This window comes from Petaurus breviceps, unplaced genomic scaffold (assembly GCF_028583685.1).
Source record: "Petaurus breviceps papuanus isolate PSGF00001 unplaced genomic scaffold, PetGlider_PUasm1.0 179, whole genome shotgun sequence".
In the NCBI taxonomy this organism is placed as follows: domain Eukaryota; kingdom Metazoa; phylum Chordata; class Mammalia; order Diprotodontia; family Petauridae; genus Petaurus; species Petaurus breviceps.
In genome coordinates this window covers 13264605-13277833 of record NW_027185779.1, presented here as the reverse complement: position 1 = coordinate 13277833, position 13229 = coordinate 13264605, and positions in this window count along the sequence as shown.

The following is a 13229-nucleotide window of genomic DNA, read 5'->3' as shown; positions in this document are numbered from 1 at the left end:
CTTTCTTTCTTTCTTTCTTTCTTTCTTTCTTTCTTTCTTTCTTTCTTCCTTTTTTTGCTTTTTGGAGGGCAATTGGGGTTAAGTGACTTGTCCAAAGTCACACAGCTAGTTTTTGTATCAAGTGCCTGAACCCGAATTTGAACTCATATCCTCCTGACTCCAGGGCTGGTGCTCTATTCACTGGGCACATAGGCGCCCCTTTTTTTTGTTCCTTTCTTACCTTTTTATGTTTACCTTGAGTCTTGCATTTGCAGGTCAAAATTTTTTTTCAGTTCTGGTCTTTCAATTAATAATGCTTAAAGTTCTTTTTTTTTGTTAATGTCCATTTTTGCCTCTGAATGATTATATTCAGTTTTACTTGGTAGGTTATTCTTGGTTTTAATCATAATTCCTTTTCTTTCTAGTATATCATATTCCAAGTCCTCTGGTTCTTTAATATGGAAACCACCAAATCCTATGAATTCCTGACTAGCTCCACAATATTTGAATTGTTTCCTTTTGACTGCTTGCAATCCTTTCTTCTTGATCTGTGAGCTCTGGAATTTGACTGTCATATTCCTGGGAGTTTTCATATTGGTATCTCTTTCAGGTAGTGATTGGTGAATTCCTCCAATTTCTATTTTGTACTCTGGTTTTAATATATCATTATGATTTTCTTTGATAATTTATTGAAAGATGTTATCTAGTTTTTTTTTTTTTCATGGCTTTCAGGTAGTCCAATAATTCTTATAGTATCTCTTCTTGACCTATTTTGTAGGTCAGTTGTTTTTTCAATGAGGAATTTCACATTATCTTCTGTTCACTGTTTTTGTTTTTGTCATTTCTTGATTTCTCATAGACTCATTAGTTTCAACTTGTTCAGTTATAAATTTTAAGGAATTTTTTTTCAGTGAGCTTTGGTGCTTACTTTTCCATTTGGCCAATTCTATATTTTAGGGAGTTATTTTGCTTGGTAAAATTTTGTGTATCTTTTCCCATGCTTTTGTCTTTTTTCATGATTCATTTATATTATTCTCATTTCTTTCCCCAGTATTTCTTAATTTTTTTCTTATTTGTACTAATTTTTTTTAAATTTTCAAAATCAGTTAAAAGCTATTATTTTTTTTTAGTATTTTTTTCTTTTTCTTTTTTAATGATTTATTTATTTTGAATTTTCAACATTCATTTCCACAAGATTTTGAGTTACAATTATTTCTCCCCATCTTTCTCCTACCCCACCCCAAAAGAGCAAGCCTACTGAATACCCCTTCCCCCAATCTGTTCTCTCTTATATCCTCCCCCATTACTCCCTTAACTTACTATTAGGTCCAGATGGTTTTCTACGCCCCAGTGCCTGCAGATCTTATTTGCCAGTTGCATGTAAAAAAAATAATTTTTAAAACATTTGTTTTTAAAAATTTGAGTTCCAGATTTTTACCCTTCTCCCCTACTTACCCACCCCCACTGGGAAGAGAAACAATTCAATATAGATTGTACATGTGTAGTTACCCAAATCATTACCAGAATAGTTATACTGTGAAAGATTAACTATATTTCCTCCATCTTATCTCACCCACCACTTATTCTACTTTCTCCTTTGACCCTTTTCAAAAATATTTGCTTCTGGGGGTGGTGAGATGGCAGAGTGAACAGAGCATCGGCCCTGGACTCAGGAGGACCTGAATTCTAGTGTGACTTCAAACACTCAGCACTTACTAGCCATGTGACCTTAGGCAAGTCACTTAACCCCAATTTCCCTCCAAAAAGGAAAAATAAAATGTTTGCTTCTAACTACTGTCTCTCCCAATTTGCCCTCCCTTCTATCATTCCCCCTCTTGTCCTCTACCCCCCCCCCATTTTCCTGTACGGTAAGATATCCAATTGAGTGTGTATGTTACTCCCTCCTTAGGCCAAATTCAATGAGAATAAGGTTGTCCCATTCCCTATCACCTTCCTGCTCTTCCCCCCTGCATTGTAACAGTTTTCTCTAGCCTCTTTTATATAAGATAATTTACCATATTCTATTATTCCCTTTTGCTTTCTCCCAATAAATTCCTCTCTCACCTCTTAATTTTATTTTTTTAGATATCACATCTTTATGTTCAACTCATCCTGTGCCTGCTTTGTATACATGAACATACACATGCCCACATTCACATATATATTTATATACACATACACCCTCCTGTACATACATATATGTATATATATATATATGTATATATATATATATACATGCATATATATTTCCTTCAACTATCCTCATACTTAGAAAAGTCTTATGAGTTACAATTATCATTTTTCCATGCAGGAATATAAATAGTTCAACTTTAATAAGTTCCTTATGATTTCTTTTTCCTGTTTACCTTCTCATGCTTCTCTTGTTTCATGTATTTGAAAGTCAAATTTTTGGTTCATCTCCGTTTTTTTTTTTGTTTGTTTTTTCATTAAGAATGCTTGAAACCCTCTGTTTTATTGAATGACCTTATTTTCCCTGCAGCATTATACTCAGTTTTGCTGGATCGGTAATTCTTGGTTTTAGTCCTAGCTCCTTTGACCTCCAGAATATCATATTCCAAGCCCTTGATCCCTTCATGTAGAAGCTGCTAGGTCTTGTGTTATCCTGATTGTGTTTCCACAATACTCAAAATGATTCTTCCTGACTGCTTGCAGTATTTCCCCTTGATGTGGGAACTCTGGAATTTGGCTATAATATTCCTAGGAGTTATCTTTTTGGGATATTTTTCAAGAGGCAATCAGTGAATTCTTTCAGTTTCTATTTTGCCCTCTGGTTCTAGAATATCAGGGCAATTTTATTTGATAATTTCTTGAAAGATGTTTTCTAGGCTCCTTTTTATGTTTTTATTTTGGAGGGGGGAAGGTAGAGCAATTGGGGTTAAGTGATTTGCCCAAAGTCACAGAGCTAGTTTTGTGTTACGTGTCTGAGACTGGATTTGAACTCAAGTCCTCCTGACTCCAAGGCCAGTGCTCTATTTGCTGAGCCACCTTGTTGTCCCTAGGCTCTTTTGTTGATCATGGCTTTCAGGTAGTAGTCCAATATTTTTAAAATTATCTCTCCTGGATCTATTTTCCATGTCAGTGGTTTTTCCAATGAGATATTTCACATTGCCTTCAATTTTTTAATTTGTTTGACTGGTTTATAGTATCTTGATTTCTCATAAAGTCATTAGCTTCCAATCACTCCAATATAATTTTAAAGGAGTTATTCTCTTCAGTGAGATTTTGAAATTCCTTTTCCATCTGGCAAATTTATCTTTTTAAGGCATTCTTCTCCTCACTGGCTTTTTGGGTCTCCTTTTTCTTTTGAATTAGTCTTTTTTTAAGGTGTTATTTTCTTCAGTGTATTTTTGGGTCTCCTTTAGCAAGTTGTTGACTTGCTTTTCATGATTTTCTTGCTTTTCTTATTTCTCTTCCCAATTTTTCCTCCACTTCTCTTATTTGATTTTCAAAATCCTTCTTGAGCTCCTCTATGTCTTTGCCATGATAGAACTCTGCTTACAAAATAGATAGAGCTTTGTCTCAAATTACTGGCATCTTCACAGCTTCTGGAGCTATTAGGAGGGTGCCCTCTCTGCAGCCCCCAAAAGCTCTGGCTCACTGGCTACACACCCCAGCACCACCACCCAAGACTACAATCCAGATGCAAGCAGGTTAAAGCAAAAGTAATTACCATGTTAATGGTTGCTTGGTCCTCCTATGATCTGCAGGCCAGGAGCTCCTGAGGCAGCCATGCTGCAGTGGTGGCACAGCTGCTACACCTCTACCTTTTCTCGCCCTTGGGGCAGGAGCCTGACTGTGCTCTTCCATCCCCCTTGTTCCAACAGAATTCCACACTAACCTTTTATTTTGTCTGTGGCATTTATGGGTTGAGATATCTGGAAACTGCCACAGCTGCTAGTGATTCACTCTCCTGAAATCTACTCTGGACACTGCTGGTCGGGGCTGCCCTGGGGCTAGTATTGTGTGGCTCATGCAGGATTGTGCTGGGCTGCCAGCTCAGTGTGATAGACCCTTCATATCTGCCTGCAAGTCTGCCCTCAGTGAAAGATTTCTTTCTTATTGTCTCTTTGTGGGTTCTGTAGCTCTAAAGTTTGTTTAAAGTCATTTTTTTCACATGTATTGATAGAGATTGGTGCAGGAGCTCATGTGAAATTCTGCTTCTATTTCTCCATCTTGACTCCACCCCTCAAATTTTTAAATTTCCTTTTTAAAATCATTTTTCAGAACTTCCAATAATTTTTTTGGGTCTCAGATCAAATTACATTTTTCTTTCAGTTACCGTTTTGACACTATTGTTCTCTTCTAAGTTTATGCCTTGATTCTCCCTGTCACCTTAGTAACTCTCTATAGGCAAATCTTTTTTTTTTTTTAGTTTTTGCTCATTTTTTTTCCTACTTTTTTGTGAGTTGGTGTTTTTATATGAAAGTTAGGCTCTGTTCTTTCACTGTCCCAAGCTTATTGTGCAGGGACTCTGAGTCTTATTTCTGGCGTTCACTGGGTTTCAGGGTTTAGCTGCTTGCTTTCTTTGGAGGGTAGGCTTCCTTACTGGCTTTTACTGGGAGGTGGGCCTTCCGATTGGCCTCCCCTGGGTATGAGGTTTAGCTGCTGGTCTGCCCTAAGGGGATGGCCTTGCTTCTGGGTTGCTACGATAACAGAATCTTTCTGATAGCTGCTTGGTTTCTGGGTTGCTGTAGAAACAGGGTCACTCTGTAGAGAGACCCCTGGCTGGGGTTTCACTGTTGTCCAGCCCTAGAATGAGGCTGGTCAGTAATGGGGTCAAGGCCTTCTTGATGGCTTGTGCTGAGGGTGGGGTCACTGCCTTGGAGCCTTGCTGCCCTGCACAGACAGCTCACTTACCTAGGTGGCTGCTGATTTTTAGTAGGGTGGGGCCTCACTTTTGGATTGTCCCTGCCTTGAAGCCTTGCTTCACATCCCCTGCTGTCATACTGGCTGCTGCTATCATTCTTCTTTTTGCTCTCCTACCACCCCAGTGAGACAGACCTTTCTTGCCAAACTGGCAAGCTGCTTCCCTACTCCCATACCACTTCTTAGGTGATTTTTTAGTTGTTTGGAGGGGAATTTCAAAGATACACTTCCTTACTCTGCCATCTTGGTGCTGGAAGTCTGCCTTGGTGCTTCTGCTCCAAGTGAATATCATCTCTTCCAAGGTGTTGGGAAATGTTTCTCCTCTTCTTGTTATACTCTGGAGAGAGATAAAAGAAGAAAGAAAAATGCTAATGATCAAGAGAGAGCTTAAAAGAAAGATTAAATGATCTCAAGCTGAATGTATATACCATGAGATGAGAATGTTCTTTTGACAAATTTATATTCACCTGAGTCTCAACTGACCAATCTTCTGAAGTTTCCCAAGGGCACAAGTTGGCATACTCATTTTCAATCCGGTGGTTTAGGGAAAATCATCAATGCTCTTACGGGTAAAAGGGACATGCCTGTTGCCTTTAAACATCTAAAGATTTATCAGAGATTAGAAGAAAGATCAAGGAAGAAGAGTTAGAGAGAGGTAGATCTTAGCTAGTTATAAAGGAAAATAACATCCTAACAATTGGAGCAACCAAAAGTAAAATAGATTATTAGAGAAGGTAGTACCTCACCCATAATTGCCCTTATTGGAGTATAGAGTGAAAGAATAATGCTTGTGACATAAAGGAAGTTCATTGTTAGGCATGAGTTGTACTACATGGCAGGGCAGCTTAGGGTAAGAAAGAGTATATTATTTTGAATAAAATGTTCTAGTTTTGAACTGGCCTATTATCTGCTAGCAGTGTGACCCAAGGGAGGTCATAGGGTTTTAGATTCCTAAAAGGCATGTAGCATTCCCTCTAGGGTCAACTTGAATTTGCCCTTAGAATTTAGTGTTTCTAGAGGATATAGCTGCTACTTCTCATAGTTCAAGAAATGACTTTGAGTTACTTATTGTAACTCATTAATCCTGGATATATCATGAAGCTCTGTATTGTTCATGTATTTTTGCTTAATGGCAAGATCTTTCCCACCAATTAATAGACCCATGTGACCTGCTTGAATCACAAGAGTCTGTGGTGGGAGGAACTTGCCAGACAGGTGCACCAGGAAGAATGGAGCAGAGTTGAAAGGAAGTTGGTCAAAGCAATTAGAGGTGGGAGTAAAAACAGGTAGAGCTGAGGGAGATGAAGAAGGCAGCAAGCTATGAGGGTTTATTTGTGGGAACACCCTAGTGGAAGGAAAGCTTGAGGATGTAAGTGCCCCTTGCATTGTTAATGTGTATAGACTTCTTTGTTGCTATCATGGATTTGGCTATCTGATGCTGGGATTCAACTTTCTGGTGTTTGAATAAATATTTTGGTTCTGTCTTCCATGAGGAGAGTCTGTTATATTTTGTGATTCAGAATTACCCTGGGATATTCATAGCTGCATAAGCTGCTGTGAATATTGCATTGACACTACAGACTCTACCCTGCAGTATCTTCTCTTCTTCATCTGTATTATTTCACTTAATGATCTCCAACTCCCATGTTATCAGTTATTTCTATGTGAATAATTATCAAAGCTATATATCTAGCCCTAATCTTCCTGATGACCTATAGTCTCCAATTGTGTATTGGACATGTTGAACAGGATGTCTTCTAAACATCTTAAACTCAACTTGTAGAAACCTGAGTGTTATCTTTTCCTAAATATTCTTTTCTTTTTTCTAAATTCCACATTACCATTAAAAGGTATCACAATCCTCACAGTCACTCAGGCTCATCCAAGTGACAAACCTAGGTATCATCCTTGACTCCTCACTCTCCTCATCTGCATGTTCATTTTTTTTTCTTTTTGCCAAGGTTTGTCAATTATCCCTTTTGTCACATTTCTAGCATATGCGACCTTCTTTGCTCTGATACTACTGATGTCCTGGTATTGCCCTTTATCATATCATGCCTAGACTATTATAATAGCCTATTGATTGGTCTCTCTACTACAAGTCTCTCTAGTCTATTCTACACTCAGCTCCCAAAACAATTTACTTAAAGCACAGATCTTACCATGTCTCATCTTTTACTCAAAACCACTGGTGTTTTAATATCACCTAAAAGATCAAATGTAGAATTCAATGTTTGAGGTTCAAGTTTTTTCAAAACTTGACCCCCATCCCTTTTTCTAGTCTTCTTACTCTTTTATCCTCCTATAACACTGACGTCCTTGCTGTTCCTTCAATGAGACATTCCATTTCCCAACTCTGAGCATTTTCTCTGGTTGTCACCAATATTTGAAATTTTCTCTCCCTTGGTATCAACCTCCTGACTTCTTTGACCTCCCTCAAATCCTAGATAAAATCAAACATTCTACAGGTAGCCTTTGCATCTGATCCCCCTTAATTCTAGTATCTTCATTTTACTAATTATGTAAAATCTATCATATATGTTGTTTGTACATAGTTGTTTCTCTGATCTAAACTGAGTGCATTGTACTAACTGCTATTGATCTTTTCTTTTCAATGGTATAGAATGGGGGAGGGTAGGAGGGAGAGAAAGACTCTGCTTGAGGATTTGTTTCCAACTCTTAAACTGGAATCCTCTTAATTGGAACTCTTCTACCACAAGACAGATTCAACATTAGAGAATGGTTGACCTCTCAGTTCCCTAATCTGTGGGAATAATAACAGTACCGAGCTCTCTCTCCAGTTTTAAGGATCAGTTGATATGTAATGGAAATAGTGTGTCCCATAGAGGTCAGTAAAACTGAAGGTCAGAAGAAGTAAAACCAAAGATATTGAAATACAAAGGATATAACTTTGCAGCTTTAAAGGAAGTCTTCTACCCCAGAAATGAAATGAGACTTGAATACCTGATTTATATATAAAGGGATTATGAGATCACTAACCACACATTTGAAATAGACTTAAACTAGAATCTGGGGAGTGAAAATACCTGATCCATGTTTTTTAATAGGTAAAAAAAAAAACTGACAAAACTTTACCTTGGCCCTAAAGGAGTCAAAAAGCTTTTGTTCCCAAAGCTTGGATCTTTGGGCTTATCAAATACTGAATTAGCAAGGTCACTTACTACGAAGTACTGTGTATCTAATCTATTCAGCTATTGGCCCTTTATTTATTAGCCTGTACCAGATTGTTTAGATGTTTACCACAGTATAATACAGACAAAAGCATACTATTTTCAATTTCTTCTTTGCTTCCTTTTCTTCTTTCTTTTTCAAGATTTACTCAAAGTTAATACCATGGAAATGTTTTACATGATTGCATATGCATAACCTATATCAGATTGCTTATCATTTAAGGGAATGGAAAGGGAATGGAGGAAAGGATAGAACTTGAAACTCAAAACTTAAAAAAACCCAAAGAATGTTAAAAATGTTTTTACACATAATTAAGGGAAAATAAATATTATTCAAAAAATAACAAAGGAGTAAAAAAGAAAGGGTTTCTGCTAATCCTAGACTCAAGATCATTTCATGTCTTTCAAAAAAGCACTGAAACATTCAAGCTTACATCTTACCCACCAGAAACTGAAGATGCTGAGGATTAATAGCTGGCACCTCAAGATGAATTCCATGATGTTCAGTTGATTGACCCATCAAGCCCAGATGATGATCTTTGTTAACAGCCCAATGACTGGAGGCAGAGTCTAGATGGTGGAGTAAAGACAGGGACTCACCTGAGGTCTCTCCCAAACCCCTCCAAATACAGGATTCTGAAAAGAGCCTAAGTCAGAAAATTCAAAGCTCTCAAGATTTTCCTCCACAAAAGAGATAAAATAGCACCTTAGGGCAAGCAACATGAGGGTAAAATTAAATAAGAAAAGGGGCAAACAGGAATCTTCCTGGGACAGTTGGAGAAGATGAGAAGAAAAATCCCAGGAAGATGGTTTGTCCCTATGAAGAAGAAACCCTTCCAGACTAGGGTCCTTAGTTAATAACAAACTTGAAATCACCTGAATGATAAGAGGGAAGCCTTAGGGTTAATTGGTTTAAGGGTTTGCCTTGTCCCCAGACAAAGGAACTTTTGCCACCAAGATAGCAAGAGAAGTTCCATGTCTGAGCCTGGGAAGGTTGAGGAAACCTCTGCTGACAAAGAACCAGACCCAAATGAGCTGTGGAGAGCAGTGAGGGTGAGAAGAAACCAACACACATCCAGTGAGTGCAGAAGCAGTGGGGCAGAAGGCCTCTGGCTGTGGGCACTTACAGGAAACTGGAGGTTTGACTTTGGCTCCAGACTAAAGGGAAGAACTGAAAATCTGGGTCAAGAGGCATCATTCCCCCCACATCACAGGGCTAGAAGTAATTACAAAAATTAAATTATTACTTAAAACAAAGCAAAACAAAAAAATAAACAACAGAAATAACCAAACAGGCAAAGGAGAAAGAATCCAACACATAAAGTTATTCTGGGAATAGAGAAGACCAGGGTTCATCTTCAGAGAAGGATATTAAAGCAAAAAAAAAAAACCCTCCTACTCCAAAAAGTAACATCAAATAGTCACATGCTCTAAAAGATTTCATAGAAAAGCTTTAAAAAGACTTTCAAAATCAAATGAAAGAGATTGAGAAAAAAACATTTAAAAAAGAAAAGAAATAGAACATTATGAAAAAAATTGAATCATTAGAAAAGGAGATCCAAAAACTTAAGGAAGAAAATGACACCTTGAAAATTGGAATTGGGCAAGACAAAGCCAGCAAAGTTATAAGAGATCAAGAATAAATTAAATAAAATGGGAAGAATGAAAAAATAGAAGAGAAAGTGAAACATCTTATAAGAAAAATAATTAATCTAGAGAACAGATCAAGAAGAGAAAACAGAAGAATAATTCAGCTACTGAAAGTTATGATAAAAAAAAGAATCGATACAATTATGCACGAAATAAATAAAGAAAATTGTCCTAAAGCATTAACACATGAAGGAGGCAAGGGGTAATATAAATTTTAAAAATAGGAAAAAATAGAAAAAATCTACCAATCACCACTTGAAAGTGATCCTATGAGGAAAACTTATATGAATATTATAGTCAAATTTTCAAACCCTCAACTTATTGATAAAATATTAAAAATAACCAGAAAAAATAAATTTAAATATGATGGTGCCACAATTAGAATCACAAAAACTAGCAGTGGAGACACTAAAGGACCACAGATCTTGGAACACTATACATCAAACAGCAAAAGAACTGGAACTCTGGCCAAAACTATCATACCCAGCAAAGGTAAACATAATCCTGAATGAAAAAAAAATGGATATTTGATCAACTGTCAGGCTTTCAAGACTTTATTAAAAAAATAAAATTCAAGGGGTCGCCAGGTGGCTCAGCAAGTGAGAACACTGGCTTTGGTGTCGGGATGATCTGGGGATCAAATCCGGGCTCAGATACTTAGCACCACACCCAGAAATAACTGGCCATGTAACCTTGAGCAAGTTACTTAACCCCAATTGCTTAAAAAAAAATTGAAAAAATATAATTCAATCTTAGAAGACTTGACATTCAGGAAGCAAAAGTAATGTGGGGTATATACCAAAAACTTATTACAAGGGATTCAAAAAGGACAGACCATTCATTTCATCATTTCACACACATACACACACACACACACACACACATACACACACACACGTAAAATCTAAAACACATATCTAAGTTTGTCATTAGTAACTGAGTAGTTCATAAGAATTGGGGTAGACCTGAGTATGATATGACTTTAAAAAGTAAAACCATTTAGAAACAGCTAAAAAGAGTAATTATTTTGTATGAATGAGGTGCAAGAGGAAGAACCAATGCAGAGGAATTAGATGATGGAGGAGGGCTGGTAGTTCTGGTAACTTACTTTCATTAGGAATGGGTTTAAGAGGGAACAATACATACATACCTAGAAGAGTATGAAATTCTTCTAAATTCAGAAGAAATAAAATGTTAAGGGGATAGGGAGGGGGAGATGACAAGGTTGGGATATGTATAGGGGAGAATGAGGAAATAGGTTAAAGGGGAGTATAGAATGGGGAGGGTGAGAATATGGGTTGTAGGGGCTATATGGAAGGGTGTTTATATTTATGTGAATGGAAGGATAGGGGAAGAATTGTTGGAGGGGGATAGGCTAAGTAATAGAAGGTCAAGGTAGAGAGTAGAATGAAAGTAGAGGAGTCAAGAGGGCTAGGAAACAAGAGATATGCACAAACATAAAAACAAAGATAAGGAGTAGAATTTGTTAGGCAAAGTATATGTCTATATATGTATGCATATATATGTATATGTGTAGGTATATATCTATATCTATTTAGAAATATATCTGCATTTAACTATAGCCTTCAGGGTGAGGTGGGGATGGGAGGTGGGAGGGGGGAAAAAAGTATGAAGCAAAAAGTGCACAGCAGAGAACAAAAGAAATATTATAAGGAAGCAAAGGAAATATGGATTGCTCTCAAAACAACATGTCATATTTATCATATAGGCTGTCTTGAAATAAAAATTGATCATTACATATTTTGAATCCTCTCTTATGTTTTGCTGTGCACATGACATTGTTTCCCCATTTTTCTTACTTTGTATTTAGCTTCTAATATCTATTTGTTATATTTCTTTCTTTTCTCCATTCCATATTTGTATTCTAGTATTTGAGTTTAAAGGAAAATTTAAAAAGAAAACTTTTTAAAAAGAAGAGAAATGAGAAGAAGCTACCACCCTGTCCATCTGCAGAGGTAGGAAGTCCACACATATGATACACTACACATATTTGCAGACCTTTTAAATGTATTAATAAGTTGTGTTGATTTTTCCCCCTTTTTCTTTCTTTCTTTTGGTCTTGAAACATATTATTTTTATGTGGAATTGTTCTCTGAAAGGTGGAGGGGAGAGATACTGGAGGAAATTATGAAAATGTAAGAAAGATATCAATAAAAACTAAGTTTTTTTTTAAAGTAAATACCTTTAAAATGACTCTAACCTTCTAGAGCATCAGAAGGCACAAAAAGATGGGGTGAAACAAATTTCCAAACCAACCTGGAAGATTGGTAGGAAAGGTCTGTTGTATCAGGGTAAGAGAAGAGCTCATTCTAGAGAAGTCTCTGCTAGCACAGATGAACCCCAAAAAACTGGCAGCAGGACTTGGGGTGACTGAATCACTTGTAGCAGTAGAAATTTTCAGATTTCTCAGCTCATGTATGCCAAAGACAACTTAAAAGGTAAGCAGAAAAGATCTCCAGAGAAAGAAGTGTTGGTATCTGAATACAGATTGGAGCACACTTTTCTTTTCACTGTCTTTATTTTTCTTGAGTTATTGTCTATGTTTTCTTTCACAACATGACTATTATGAATATGTTTTGCCTGATTACACATGTAAAGCTTATATAACATTCTTTGCCTTCTCAAAATGAAAGAAATTGGGGAGGGAGGAAGAGAGAGAATTTGGAGCCCAAGGTTTTAAAAACAAATGTTAAAATTTGTTTTTCTATGTTACTGGGGAAAATAAAATACTAAATAAAAACTTAAAATAAAAAGGAAGAGGTCCCTAGCACTTAGCAGTGCTTGAATTGTCTGATTTCACTGATTCCAAAGAACAACAATTGACAGCATATATCATTTTCTCAATGAGTTGGATATAGGATGTAAGCAAAAAAATAAAAGTTGGATTTTTAATTAAAAAAAAAAAAACAGTGACTGAGCCCCAGCAATAACCTAGCTTCTCAGTGAAATCACTCCATCCAAGCAGCACATGAGTCTGTTGAGGAGTTACCTTCTGGCTTCTGTGCAACCTCCTGGACCCAGCCTAGAAGTGGATTGACCTATCCAACAGATAGGTCATATAACATCGCCTAAAATAATTTAGGTTAGGCTAGCTAGCATTACAGCAACTTGTCTATCACTTAAACTCACCTAAAAAGAAACTTCTTGTGGGTTCTGTAAAGAAAGAAAGGAAGTTGAGTCCCTGCTATTACAGAGCTGTGAATTTCCTTGTCACCTGTGTTCCTTCCATATGTGCCTCATTACTAATGTACCTTGAATAAATGCCCATTCCCACCCCCATGAACTCAGAGTGATTTTATGGTATAGTGTACCTCAGCTATCTGGGGCTGCAGAATGTTTTGTAACCGCTATTCTTGTTTTACCATTTGAGTAACATTTTTTATGAAGGCTATTCTATTTGCTAAATATGAAGAGAAAACATATTTGTGGGGAGTCATGAACATTTCAAGGATAGCCATGCATAGAACCTAGAACCAGAGATAACAATCATTACTCAGGGAA